This window comes from Lemur catta, chromosome 3 (assembly GCF_020740605.2).
Source record: "Lemur catta isolate mLemCat1 chromosome 3, mLemCat1.pri, whole genome shotgun sequence".
Lineage (NCBI taxonomy): Eukaryota > Metazoa > Chordata > Mammalia > Primates > Lemuridae > Lemur > Lemur catta.
Window position 1 is genome coordinate 1,879,949 of NC_059130.1, and position 14,208 is coordinate 1,894,156.

General features: G+C 48.2%; 1 protein-coding gene across 3 annotated transcripts in view; it reads left to right on the forward strand.

Annotated features, from left to right (window-relative positions):
* PBX1 (PBX homeobox 1) overlaps window positions 1–14,208 on the forward strand; it is a 267,175-nt gene that overhangs the window by 134,729 nt on the left and 118,238 nt on the right. Inside the window, exon 1 of one of the 3 annotated variants that reach the window (XM_045546602.1) lies at window positions 3,488–3,505. The exons of the other annotated variants lie outside the window; for them this stretch is intronic. The gene's annotated coding sequence lies outside the window, so the exon portion shown is untranslated. Of the gene's footprint in view, window positions 1–3,487; window positions 3,506–14,208 lie in introns of those variants that run through there. 3 annotated transcript variants of the gene reach the window in all.

Here is a 14,208-nt window from a genome sequence, read left to right on the forward strand (position 1 = left end):
TAGACACCCTTTTTCAGAAAAGGGAAAAGAAGAAAAGGAAGGAAAAAGAACCTCTCGGGAGACAGGAGGGACCCTGGGAGGACATGGAAATGAGGAGGTGCTGCTCCCAGGGAGGGAAGCCCGTGTCCTGTAGGCAAGAGCGAGGTGGTCTGGGTGTTAGCTTCAGGTGGTTTAATTTCCAACTCAGTAGAGATCAACATGAGGACTGTGAACCAAGCGAATGCTTTCGATTGCGCTGTCTCGATTAGAGGCCCTACTTGAAGGCGAGAGTGTTGGCAGGGCCTGGAGAGCTGTGGGCACCCTGGGGCATGGAGCAAGGCCCACGCAGTGCTAGACTGCAAGTTGCGTTGCCAGAGCATGACTCGCAGCAGATTGGATAGCCTGGATTTTGCTCTTCCACACCTTTTCACATCTGCTAGGTCATGCTGTCTCATAGACACCCGCAAATCAGTTAGGTGAGGCAAAGTGACCCTCAGCCTGACAGCAGGCCACAGAAGCAGAGAGGCTCAGTGACTAAGTGACAGTAGAATCCTAGCAAAGCAGGAATCTGAACCAGAGTCCTTGACTGCAGCCTCCTCTTTGGTCAGAGGAGGTTGACTACTGTCGTCGTTATGTAACGGGCAGATGGAGATGAACAGGGATAGTCATTCACAAATAAGAAATATTTATCAGGTGACTGTTCTGTGTAGGCTAAGTGCTTTTAACACCTAATACTCTTTCCAACAAATCTATAGTACAGGTACCATGATTATGCCCATTTTAGAGATGGGGAAACTGAGGCTAAGGAAGTAATCAAGACAGAGTTAGAAAACGTCAGGTTTGAATTTAGGCTATCTCCAAAGTACTTGGCCTTGAACACTGATGTGGGCAGGTTTGGCGTGAATCTGTTACTTTATTTCAGACACCACTTATTGAGCGCTTACTGTATGCCAGGTACCATGCTGGGTGCGGAGGACACAGACTAGAGGAAACAGTGCTGAGTCCTTCAGGTGCTCATAGTCATGGGGACACCCAGCAAATCAACAATGGCAGTGGTGTCACCAGTGCTCCAAGGAGGCTGGGCATGGCACTCACAGGGCCTGGCAGCCCCCAGTGTCAGCAGCGCAGCGGGGACAGGATGGCTGCTGTCCACCCACCTTGTTACCTACCTACCGTCTACTGCTTTCGAGGCTGCACGCACCTCTGCTGTGTGACCCCGAGCAGGCCGGCCTTCTTTCTAAGCAAGTGGGGGCTGGTCAGCAGAAGGTGGCTGTGGACGAAATGGGAAGCAGAACAGGCCCAGCCGCCTGTTGGCAGGAAATCCTCCAGCCTCGTTCACCCGAAATGGTGGAAGAACAAAGCTGGGTCCACTGACACAGAAAGAATAAGAAAACAAAAATAGAAAAGGAGGGTGATGGGAGAAACCACTTTAAGTTGAATAAACAACTGCTGAGCGACTCGTGAGTTCAGAGGGGGATTCTCATGTTTCCAGGATATTTTCAGACTCTGATGGCAATTAGGGAGAGACCACGGTAACCTTGACACTTTGTCGGGGGACGGAGCTCAAGACCACCAAGACGTTGCACGCAGACCACCCACTGCAGGGTTTCTCGCAGAGGTCTGCTGGTCAGTCTCTTGCTAATACTGCACGGCAACCTGAGCCGTGTTTTGTTGCGAGAGTGGCAGAGTGAAGGCAGGTGTTGAAAAGCCATGAAAAAAAAAAAAAAATTAAAACAAAAATGTGCCTCAGGCTTGTTTCAGCTAGCAGCAGAATTTCCGTCCTCTTTCCCTTTTGAATTGGATATTATTGCAGGAACATTACCATACACTCAATTTTCCCTTGACAGTGAAATACCAGAAGTAGTCTCGGGGCCAGAGTGCTTGTCTGTCCCGTGGGGTGGGTCCCCCTAAATCCGCAGGAAGACTGCGTGGAGGTGGGGTGCACAGCCGAGCTGGCCGCAGCCCCCAGAGGCCGGTGGGCAAGGGGCTCCCTGGGTGTGAGGCTGAGGGGGGCCCAGGAGACCCTGGAATTGTCTAGATGCAGCAGTGAGCAGGCCGCCTGGGTGGGAATCAGAATTGTTCTGAGAATTCCATGAGAAGTTTACGTAGAAGGCCTAGGTCAGTGTCTGACCCATACCCCAGTGATCCATAAATACTAGCTATTGTGACTTTTTCTTGCTTGGCATGCCCCCCTCCCACCCGCCTCACCCCAGTTAGGTGACTTTCTGTGACAAGCCTGAGAAACGAGTCTGTCAGGAAAGAGAAGGAGGAGAAACCAGATTTTGGAAATTGCTTTCAGGACACAAAATCCATACGTGCACGGGCTTGTCCCCCACAAGCCTGATCTTGGCTGATGTATATGTCTACATGTGGCAGGTTGGAGGAAATGGCATAAACTCGCCATTCATGTTCAATATTCAATATTCAGCCACCGTGTGCCCAGAGCCCGCGGTCTGTCTGCCGGACGCAGGAATGTGGCATTCGGAGGCTGTGGGGGGTCGAGACCCGGGTGGGGTGAGAGGACAGGTGAGAGGACAGGTGATTCTGCTGGTTGTTTTTTCCTCCCTGTAAGAGAATCAGAGGGCCCCATCTGCCTTTTAGGGAAGGGTCATGCTTGGTGACTGGTAACATGTGGGGTAGGGTCCATTTCATTATGCCACCCGGAATATCCAAGCAGCTTAGGTGTTGCAAACCAGGGAAGGAAGAGGGGATTTTAGGGGGGGGAAAACAGAAAGAAAAGCAAGCCCTGCTGCCAGGCGGGCAGCTCTCTGTCTGCTGTCTGCAGGCTGCTGCTACCCACTCGTTACAATTAAAATGAAGTGTCCGTCAGCGGCTATCTTCTCTGTGTGGCCCATATGTTTCTGAGCTGATACTGTCCGGATTATTCTGTTCGGGAAAACGATAACGGCTGTTTATAACCTTGGCAAAGACTGAGGCCTAATCAGGCTAGAGCACATTTTCACCGACTGGCTGATAACAGGCTGTTAGCAGCCTTATCGCTGGGGAGAGAGAGGCCAAAATAAGCAGATCTGTGAGCAGGGAGCCCAATCGAGTGGCGCACACTCTGGCCCCGGCTTTATTTTTAGATTCCCTTTTCCCAGTTGATATCAGGAGGCCCCGAGGCGGGAGGTGGGGTGGGTCGTAACATGCGCCCCTTGGGGGTCAGAGCGAGGCGGAGGGGGGTGTTAATCAGCACGGGAGGCACAGGGTCAGCCCAGCTCCCGTGCTCCGGGCTCCCTTCAAATGAGGGAGAACACGGGCAGGTCTTGGGAGACAAAGGGAGGGAGGCCCCTGTTTCCTGGCCTGGCGTGTGGGCTCCTCGCCTGTGCCCTGGCATCTGTCTCCTGCTGCTGGAGTCTCCTCCCAGGCGGGCAGCGGGGCCGGAGCTCTGCAAGATTGATCTCTTGCCACATTCGCTCCTGCGGTAGGGACTTTTGCTGTTGCTCTAAATCCACTTTGCCTGGACATCTTCATGGCAGCCCTCCAGGATGCCTGGCCCTGCCTGACGCCTCATCCTTCCAGAGAGGTGCGTGGAGACCAGGCGATTTAGGCTGAGCGGAAGGGAACCCGGGCAGCTCCTTGGGTCCTGAGGTCCTTGCAGTCTCCTTACATTGACTGAGGCTCAAGGAGGATGAAAACTGAGGTCCCACTGAGTCATTCGTTAATCACTGGTTCTGAACCCCTAGGGAGGAGCTGTAAATTTTCAGAGAGGTCCACATGTCTGCCTCTTGGTAAAGCCCTTAAGGAAAGGCCCTTTGAACTTGTGCCTGTGCAGGGAGAGATAAAAGCCAAATCTGCAGCTAGCTTTTGCTTCTTCTGTGCCCGGTTCTCCGAAATCTTGACCTGTGCATGATTCTAGAATAGTTATGAAGCTGAGATCAAAAGGTATGTATATGAGGTCAAACATGAGATTAAAATAAAAGCTAGGAGGTAAGTTTCCAATAGTGATAGGCAACAAATGTCATAAAAAAAGGGGGAAGAGTGACAGTAGTGTCTGCATTAAACTACGAAGCCTTGTATTTTCTCTGTGCATTCTGCGTAAACCTTCCTGTCCTAGAGCATACTAGGTTTTTTACTTTCTGTTCTGTCTCCGTCTGTCTGTCTCTCTCCAGCCCTCTTCTCCCCTTGCTCTCTGTGCAGCTGCTTGATTCATGAGTCACTTTGTCTTCCTGAGACTGAAAGAGTAGAATCAGGTGGTGGGAAAGAGGGGTGAGGGGACCCAGGCACGGGGGAGGGGAGGCGTTTTCAGGGGCACACAGACTGAAGTAGGCACAGAAGGCAGCAGGAAGCATTATTACCATTATCATGCTAATCTGTTTACAGGGCCCCCTTTATTCATTAATCTTTGAATAGCAGAACCGTGCATACAGCCTGACACAAGAACCACCTGTGCCTCTAGGACCAAAAAATAAACGTGTTAAGGACAAATGGTATGTCGAAGCAGGAGGACAAAAGTTAAGTATAAACCAAAGGATTCAGATCCAATCCTTCTGTTATTCGGATCTTCACGTACATGATTTTACAACTCACATGTTGCAAAGTGCTCAGCTGACTGGCAATTTAGGAGACATCATCTAAGTTCAGAGAACATCTCTAGGGAGGGTTCAAAATGTAATGAAATTATGAAAAGATCCAAACCAAGGTTTTTGCTGCACGAATTTCTATTCTTTTTGGAAGTAAGCACTTACAAACTGAATATAAATGATTTTGGTTAATGCTCTAGATTTACTGATTAACTCAATAAAGGAGCCTTTTACGTTAGCCTCTCAAAATTTGTAATGCAGAAAGCCAAAGCTGAAAAGGACCTTACATATGATCTAGTTCAAGCCTTTCATTGTCTATTAGACCTTTAATTAAGAGTTCTTTACACGGAGGCTGAGCCCCCATTCGTCACCTTGAGCAAAGATGGGGCACATTGTCTTTGGAGCAGTTATTCTTTTGGGGAGCAACATAGCTCTTGCAAAAGCTTATTACCCTGTGTTATAGGTACTTAGCAGGGGCAGAAGGGGCTGTGGGAAAGGGCTCCAGCCTTCTTTGCCATTATTGCTAAAGTGGCCGACACCCCGGTCAGAAAGTCCCCAGGAGGGGACATAGCCTCATTTAGGCCCGAGCATCTTCTAGGAAGAAATGCGGCGATGGCCAATGGGATGAAATAGCGTCCATCTTCCCTTGGTAGGACTTAAATTCTCTAAGTAACAATTCTTGGTAAAATTCATTTCCTTTCTCGAGAGACTGAGTTCTTTAGTTCTAATCACCAAACCTGATTGTTCACAAGTGTAGAATCGTATCGTCTTAGAGCCGAAAGGACCCCTCTGAAGAGCCCCTCCTCCTGTTGTAGAAGAGGAAATTGAAACCCCAGAGAGGGGACTGGATTTGACCCGAAGTCTGCACCAGAACCGGAACGAGGCTATCCTACCTTCGAGCCCAGTGCCCTTTCATCTTCTTGATGACTTTATATTATGATTTAGTTATAGGATGAAGCATTTAAGATAAATCCCTTAACTGTCCATGCTGTTGTTTACTCATCTGTAAAATGAGGATTGTAATTATTACCCCATTGATTTTTAAGTTCCCTGAGAGCTGGGACTGTGCCATCCGCCTCACGGGTTCCCAAGGCGCCGAACTCCTGGAGTGCTGTGCACACCGAGCTGCTCAATAGATGTTCACTATTGAATAGCTGAATGAATGCATGAATATGACTTTTAATTGGACTTCGCAAGTGACGACTCTTTCATCAAATGATTTTTGTAAGTGTGTGCACATTCTCAGCCATTCGTTTCCTAAATGTCTTTTGGGAGAAGCAAGGAAAAATGATGATGTCTTTGGCAGTTCGCGGAAGACCTTTCAATACTGCAGAGGCCTGATTAGAATCATGGAATCTTGTTATTGTTATTTGTTTTAGTTGTAGTTTGTTGATCACAGAGACCTGGGAAGGCCTAGTGATCTTGAAGGTCATTTGATTTTGAGGTCCTCGGTAGCAGGAGTTGGCGCATTCTTAGCTGCCCAAGACCCTTCTCCGGGGTGTTGCTGTGACATCTGCCATTTGTCTTGGAGAGAGAGGGAGGTGGGAACAACCCGTTCCCTGTTGTGTCCCAGTGCCTAGAACAACACCGGGATCACAGTAGGTACTTGACAAATATTTGTTATATAAACGAGTAACTGTTGAAGGTCTACTTTTGCTTGATTAGTTCGTGCCTTCAAAGTGCAAAACCGAACTGGATGACTGTTAAGTTCCTTTCCAAAAATACGATTCTGTGAATTATTTGAGTCTATTCCTCTGACTCAGAAATCTAAGCCAGGATAAACTCTTCCCCTTAAAAACATAAATTCTGCCAGTTCCTTATAAATCTGTATCTTCGGACCTATAACTCCGCACCACCAGGAACATTTGTATTCCAAGCCCCGTCTCACCCCGGTACCGTGAGACGATCGCCCACTTAGGCCTATCGCCCACTTAGGCGTCTTCAGAGCAACTATTCAGAAAGGTCAGAATTTAAAGCAGAGAGATTATTTGGTGGGGAGGTGGAGGGAGGGTTAACAAAATTGCAGTTTTACTGGCTCTCACTTGCTTTTCAGAAGCACGTGACTGGCATATTTGGGTCATTAAATCTAAAGACATTCTGCTTATGAATTATGCCAGCAAGATGTTTTCAGATCGTACAGAAACGGTGTGCGCGGCGACTGCCAAGTAGTGTTTCTCTGTGTGTGTCTCTGTGCACCCACCCGCTGATCTGGTGGGTAAGGCACCAGTGCTCTGCACTAAATGCAGCATCGTTCATTCTGGGCCCTCAGAACCTTCCATAAACAGTCACTTAAGGTTCTAGTGAGTTAAATAAATAATAAGATCCTTACCCCCTTGCAAAGAATATGAAGTCTACATATTGAAAAATTAGGCAATTTACCCCCAGGCAGAATGAGCAGAGGAAGCATGACCCGGTGAGCCAGACCTAAGTGCCAGCAGCAAGAATTTTGATCTTTAAACATTCTAATGATGGCAGATGGCAGCGTGGCCTGGAGAGGGGCTTTCAGTTAGTCTGTGAGCTTTTATTCAGTATCTGGTATGTGCATGGTACTGAGCTAGAAACTATTAAAGAAAAGGAGAAAAAAAAAAAAGACCAAAGCATGCACCCTACCTTTTTTTACAAGACCTAAAAAGCATTCTTTCAATTTGTTGCGCACATTCTAGGTGCCAGACAGTTCAATATGGAGCATAATTAAAAAATTAAATGCTGGAATACAGTCAGTCTGCGGGGGTGGAGGCGGAGAGCCGTTCAGTTTCAGGGTGGTGGTGGGGAGGGATTGATAGAGAGAGGACTTGGGCTGTGAATTGAGAAATGGGTCGGGTTGGAGTCAGCAGAAAACGGAAGACTGGACGTTCATTTGAGAAGGACCAAATGGGCAGAGGAAGAGCGGTTGGAAAGAGGATCGCATTTTTGTAGCAGTTCTCTTGGTGTTTCCGTTTTCGTACTAGTAAAATAAAGAAGATGGTATTGGTTGCGGTGTGCCACCACCAGACGGACAGGTGACGGTGGCTAATGCGTTAATAGCTGCTAGGGTGAGAGGCTCAGTGTTTGAGACGGCGTTGGCAGTAAGGTTCCTGGGCTTTGTGAGAGCCTCCGTGTAAGAGCATGACACTGGAGGTGTTTCTTTGGAGACTTATCTGCCGGTCGTGTGGTACGGTCCGAGCCATTCTTTGCAAGGAAGAAGGTGCTTCTTGGCCACAGGATGGATACAGACCAGCAAATGCAGCCACATCGGGAAGGAATCCTGGGGTGTCCCAGCGGCCCTCCCTTCCCAGACTGAGCTCCGTCTAGGATTGTCAGCCAGGTGTTCAAATAAATAATGCAGCTAAAAATACTTCCGGTAACAGCTGGGACTTCCTTAGCTCTGGGGTGGTGGGAGTACGGCATCCCAGCTACGTGGGCAGGTGTGTGTTGGCTCCAGAAAGGTAGAACAAACACGCTCCAAACACATCCCCTGCATGGACCAAAGCCTCATTTCCAACGGAGAAACAAAACAAAGCATTTATTTCATCCAGCGTTGCCTGGAGACAGGTGGGCCTTGGCTGAAGGTATCAGAGGTAGAGCTCAAAACCAAACAAATGAATAGGCCCCCACCAGGGGGAGACTTTGGTTTCAGAGCAGTTGAGTGGAAGTATTATCTCCTCCCTATCCAGGTCTTATTCATTACCAACAGGTAGTACTCAACGTAACCTCAAAGAAAAGATGATCTGTATTGACAGTCATAATAATGGTAACTCTCAATACAAGCACAGTCTTTTATTAAGCACTTACTATGTGTCAGGTACCGTATTTGTTGTTTTATTTAATCCTCAAAAGAATATTGGGGTAGATAATATTATCTCTATTTGCATAGATTCATAAATTAAGCTCAAAAGTAGTTAAGTACCTTGCCTAAGGGCACACGTGCTTTGAGCCACAGAGTTGGAAGTCAGATACAAGTCCGATTCCTGGACTATGGATACCTGAGTAAAAATGTGAACTTGCCAGTAAGATGGCATGTTTTACCTTCTTTTTTACTCTAAACTTGCCATATACAGTAATATATAATAAAAACTTGTGGCATTGCTGCATATTCAAGGTAATTTTGGAGAATCTAGGTTGTTTTTGGCACAAGGATCTCTCACCCCCACCCTCCATAAAGACAGCCACGCCGAGGGTGAAATCTCCTGCTTCCAGTTGGAGCTTCCAGTGGGATCACCTTTGAGGCCATAACTCTGAGTGATCGAGACGTCATGACCTTGTTTTGGGTGCTGCTTCTGTAGGATTAACTCCCGTACATGTAAGTCCAAGAGGGATATTTGACAACCAGGAATATTTAGGATTTGGGCGATAAAGGTCGTGTTTAAACCAATCCTACAGGTTCGCTGTGCTCATTGTTACCCCAAGATGCGCTTTCCAGTGGCGCTGAGCTAGGAGCCCGGGGACAGCCCGGCTCCGAATTGCTCCGGCCCCAGACTTCCTATGAAGACGGTGGTGATACTGCAAGAGCCTCTTTGTGGTGGGAACTGGCTTTGAAAAAGAGCTCTATTTCAGAATGTAAGGTTTTCAAAAAATGTAAAAATGTTGTGACTTGCAAGTAAGGCATAGTTTGGGTCTTCTGAAACTAAGATTGTAGTCCTGTTTTGCCAGTCTTCGTCAATCCCCTCCCCCGAGTTGAATCACACTTGAATTTACTGAAAGAGGAGGGGCCGGGCCTCAGGATCTGGCCAAATGACAACTTTTGGTTGATAACAAAAGTGTTTCGGAATCCTACTCAGCCTGGCTCGCGGGGGGTGACCCCGTCAGATCTGATAAACTGGACAAGCAGGGGCCACGAGAGCTGCGGAGGGGACCCATACGGACAGCAGTGCTGGTCTGCAACAGGGGTGACAGTCACAGTGGCATCCTAGCAGCACGCAACTCAGTTTTCTATCCGCGTTCAGGTTGAAGTCTGAGGTAGGGCCGGGAGAAATGCTTCCGTCTGTGCCTCGTCCTGGTAGAGGGAGGGTTAGGAAGCCTATGGTGAGTGCGAACTGCGATCCCAAATGTAACGAAGATCTTTGACAAATGTACATAACCAGAACCTGGAAATCAGCAAGTGCTAGCCAGTTTCACTTGGCCTGAGTTTTTAAAGCTTTAGACTCGTAATTGGAGTTGTAAACATCGTATGTACAGGAAACCAGGGAGTGGGTGTGTGGCATATTAGAACTGCCTGGGGGGCTTTTTACAAATAAGTGCATGTCCTGGATCAAAATTTCTGGATGTGGGGAGGCCCAGGCGTGCGTATTTTTGGAAAGCTCCTTAGGTGACTCTGTGCCGTGTGTCACTCACTGCATTGAGACCCATTGCTTTAGATTACTGTGTAGTAACATGGTTTTTGTCCTGTCCAATGAACATACCAGCAGTGGTACACTGTTTCTGTCATCGGATTGGAGGTGTTTGGACCCTGGGAAGCACACGGGTGTGCGTGTGGATAGAGTGTGTGTGTGCATGTGTACGCACGCATTCATTTGTTTTCTGAAGCGTGCGGCCTGCTGCCAGCCCCGTGACAGGTGATCAGAGCGATGTGGACATGGCAAGCCTGGGCAGACTGACTCTCCCCATTTCTCCCTGCCTGCAAACAGAGTTAACATCCTCAAGGTAAAGCTCTGAAATCCCACGCTGACCTTTTCGCGAAGCATTATAATCAAGTTGAACATTTCCAGTTTTACTACAAATGCCTGCCCCATGGGAAAATGCTTCCCTACATTTTATGACAATTGATTCTGATTTTGAGGAACTAATTTGTATTGAATGCAGAATGTCCAGCCTCACATGGAAACTGGAAAGTCCCCACGTCCAGGCAGGTCCAACACTGTGTTTTTATTGTAAAGACAGGGGAAACAAGGAAAGATTGTGTTTTTTTTTTTTTGTTTCAGAAAATCCTTCCTTCATAGTTCTGCATATTTTTTATTTTTTTTTACAGTCCTGTGGGTCTAATGACCACAGGCTGTTTTGTAGATATCTGGGCCCATGGGAAGCTTGACCCGATCTGGATTCTAAGCTCGTGGATGGCAGAGCCCGCTGGGTCTTTTACTGCATGTGAAGTCCCCCGTGGTGCCGAGGATCCCGATGTGAACGTGTTGGTCCCTTTGAGAGACTCTTGGAAACATGACTGGCGTTTTATACTGTGCAGTGAAAGTCAGCATTTTCCTCCCCACGTTATAGTTCTGGCCACAAAGGAAACGATGCTCCTAGGACTCGATGACGTATCCAAGAGCCCTGGAGCCTTCTAACTTCATTTGGAAGAAGTCACAGAAACAAAGGCTGCTGCTTCCCGGGCTAACATCTGCTGACATCAACAGAAGCCCCTGAAGGGTGCCTTCTGCCAGCGCCCAAGCCGGGGGCTCACGTGAAGAAATATTGTCATTAGACCTTGAGCACCCTGCCCCCAGGCCTAGCTGACGTCTTACTCAGTGTGACTAGCAGGTGGTGTTTGGCCAAGGAGGTGGCGAGATGCCATTAAGGTAACACAGACGGCCAGTGCAATGTTGCCTGTTTGGCCTTATGACTTTTAGTCCAAGGAAGGTTCTTGCTCTGTACTCGAACTGTGCTTGACTGAGGGTTTCTGTGATTTCCTTCCTTGGGTGCATTTACAGTACCTGCACCTTCCTTGCAGCAAAAGATAAATTGTAGGTTCATCCTCTTCGGCAGGGGGAGGGGGCTTCTCTCTCCAAAAGAATGTTAGGGTATCTGTGGTAGGTGTCAGGCTGTGTTTACTTGAACCAGCGAGAAGATAGGTGAGCAGGCAAGGGTGAGTGTGGGTGTCTGTAAGGGTTTCTTCTAGTCCTGGGAGTCAGTGAGCATTCCAGGGCTCATGGGAGACTGTCTACTCCCATTTCTGGAATTTTACTCTTGGCATCATCTTGCAGGGGGCTTTTTCTAGCTGTGCTTTGTGGTGGAAAGGTCAGCTGAGCACTAAGAAACCCCGGACTCACTGGTCTCCCCCTCGGGCCCTTAAGCGGGCATTTGACTGTCGCCTGTGAACTTGGGAGCCGTGGGGTCTTACGGCTTCCTGCTTGATTCTCAGTGTGGCCAGAATTCTCTTTAGGGCACTGCTTCAAATCCCAGTGACATTCCGTCTGTAAAACCGGGTGGCAGTGTGTGTTTTTCCCCCTGTACAGGACTGGGAGAGAATGGAGGAAGAAGGATAATGACTTAAAAGCAAAAACAATTGAATTCTCCGAGCTACAGTGCTCTGTCCTGAGAGTGCAGTTATTTTCCACTGCGGGATGCCTTCAAAAACATTTATCTGGCTTCTCTCTCTTTCCCGTTTGCTGTCATTGGCGCAAAAAATCAAGTTACCAAAAGGGTCACCTGTGTTCCACAGGTGTGACTACTGAACATTTTATTTAGTGTCTCGGGAGCACTGGTCTGTGGCTCCCCCCTTCTCCTCTGGGCTCCGGCCGGCCCCAGGGGACGGTCAGTTGCCCTCAAGGACAAGCAGGGCTGCACATGGCGCTTCATGCATGTGTTCATCTCTCACCTATTCAGTTTACAAAATTTTAATGAGCATTTTTTTGGTGACAGGCTGTATTCTAGTCACAGGGAACAGAACAGACAGAATGCTTGCCCTCATGGAGCTTCCATTTAGTGAAGGAAATAGACAATGAATATAATATAATACTGTATAAAACCATATACTGTCCTATATAACACTAACATCTTTTAAACCTGATTTTGTATCACATCCCTAGACCGACTCTTCAGTCCAGGCTCCCAGGCCAGTGGTCTTCTGTCTGGCTATGCCTGGCTGTCACGATTATAGATATCTGCAGGGCCCATGCTCATGCTCTGTAACCATTTTCTGTTACAGAATCTTCTTGCTGCTCACCGAAGCCTTAATCTCTTACGCCGCGATCAATGGGTGGGCACTTTTCCCATTCGGATGCTCATTTTTTAATCCCTACTGCCTCTCTCCATGTCATTCCGTTCCATTTTTCTTTATAGACTTTCAGGTCTACTGTACCTGCTGATTACTTAGTGGAGAGTGCTGGACATCTCCCTTAATTAATTCCATCGATTTGAAATCCCACAAGGCTCAGGGTCCTTAGATTTCTGAAGCAGCTAAATGGAATGTCTACATTCCAACCTTTTCCTTCTACAAATTGTTTGGCCGCAAAGTTACTGGGAGGAAGTGCCGTGGTTTTATTTATTTGAAGGAGTATATTAATCCGCAGAGGACTCTGCATTCTTAACTGGGCTTTTTGTGTATGAGGCAGGAGAAAAAAATGTTTGGATCTCTCCCCTTCCCTCCTCTCTCTTTCTCTTTCTTCCCCTCCCCCCATCAGGATTCCATTCCTCATTCTCTTCTTTCTTTTACTCGTCTTCCTTCTTCGTCCCTTACTTCCATAATGCCAGCTCAGCTGGGACCCTGTCTTAGTAACCAGTGACTTCTTGAACTCTTGGAAGGAGGGTGTGACCTTCACAAAGGGTACAGAAGCTCTGCCCACGGCTTTTTCTTTCCCCCCGAAAAGCACCTGCCCAGAGTGTTTTCTAGGTGGATACAGCAGTGATCTTGTTGAGTTATACTTACTTGGTTTTCTAGTATTCCTTATTAATAGTAAGGATGGGATTTCTGGGGGACAGTCACCAAATCTGTGTCAGGATCATATGATTTTTAAGAATAATGAACCTTCTACACAGGGGTTCAGAAATCAGCATTGAAAAGAACTTGAGAGATTATGAGCTCAATTCCGTCGTTTTATCAATGCAAAGATGGGGTAAGGGAACTCGTATCGATTGACCCCTATCATGTACCAGGCCCTAGACTAGGCATTATGTATTTATGACCTCTGAAGAGTGCAGTAACTGCGTTGGACACATTACAAGCTGCTGCTAAAACCCAATCCCCTTCCAGTCGCCATACTGCGTCTTCTTAAACCAAACAGCCAAAAAGAGGGAAAAGAGACAGACAGTGCAAAGAAGTTTCTCGGGCTAACTCATTTTTTTTTGAGATGGAGTCTTGCTCTGTCACCTGGGCTAGAGTGCCGTGGTGTCAGCCTCGCTCACAGCAACCTCAAACTCCTGGGCTCAAGCGATCCTCCTGCCTCAGCCTCCCGAGTAGCTGGGACTACAGGCATGCGCCACCATGCCCGGCTAATTTTTCTATGTATTCTTAGCTGTCCAGATCATTTCTTTCTATTTTTAGTAGAGACGGGGTCTCGCTCTTGCTCAGGCTGGTCTCGAACTCCTGACCTCGAGCGATCCTCCCTGCTCGGCCTCCCAGAGTGCCAGGATTACAGGTGTGAGCCACCGCGCCCGGCCTCCCGGGCTGACTCTTCAGAGGTTTACACCACACTCTGCCTGCTAAGCTGGCAGCAACTGTAGACCCTTCCCGGAAACCGGCACTTGGGTAGACACTGTGGTGGACCGTCTGGATGCGACTGAGACGTTGGCGGTCATCAAAGAGTTAACGTCAGCTCAGTGCGGGGGGTGAGCAAATGAAGGGGCTGTGGGGAGAGAGACAGATCAAATGTAACCCCCCAGTCATGCCATCGGACCGTCTGAAGTCATGCGCACCGTGCACGGCCAAGAAACGCGTAGTGTGAAGGAGCAGGGACCTGTCTGACAATGACTGTCCCTTCTGCCCGGGCCGGCCAGGCGAGGGCCCCGCAGCGCCCGCGGCTGAGGGACGCTGTTGCTATGCGCCGGAAGCTTAATTTTATTATTGCTCTCCCCTATTTCA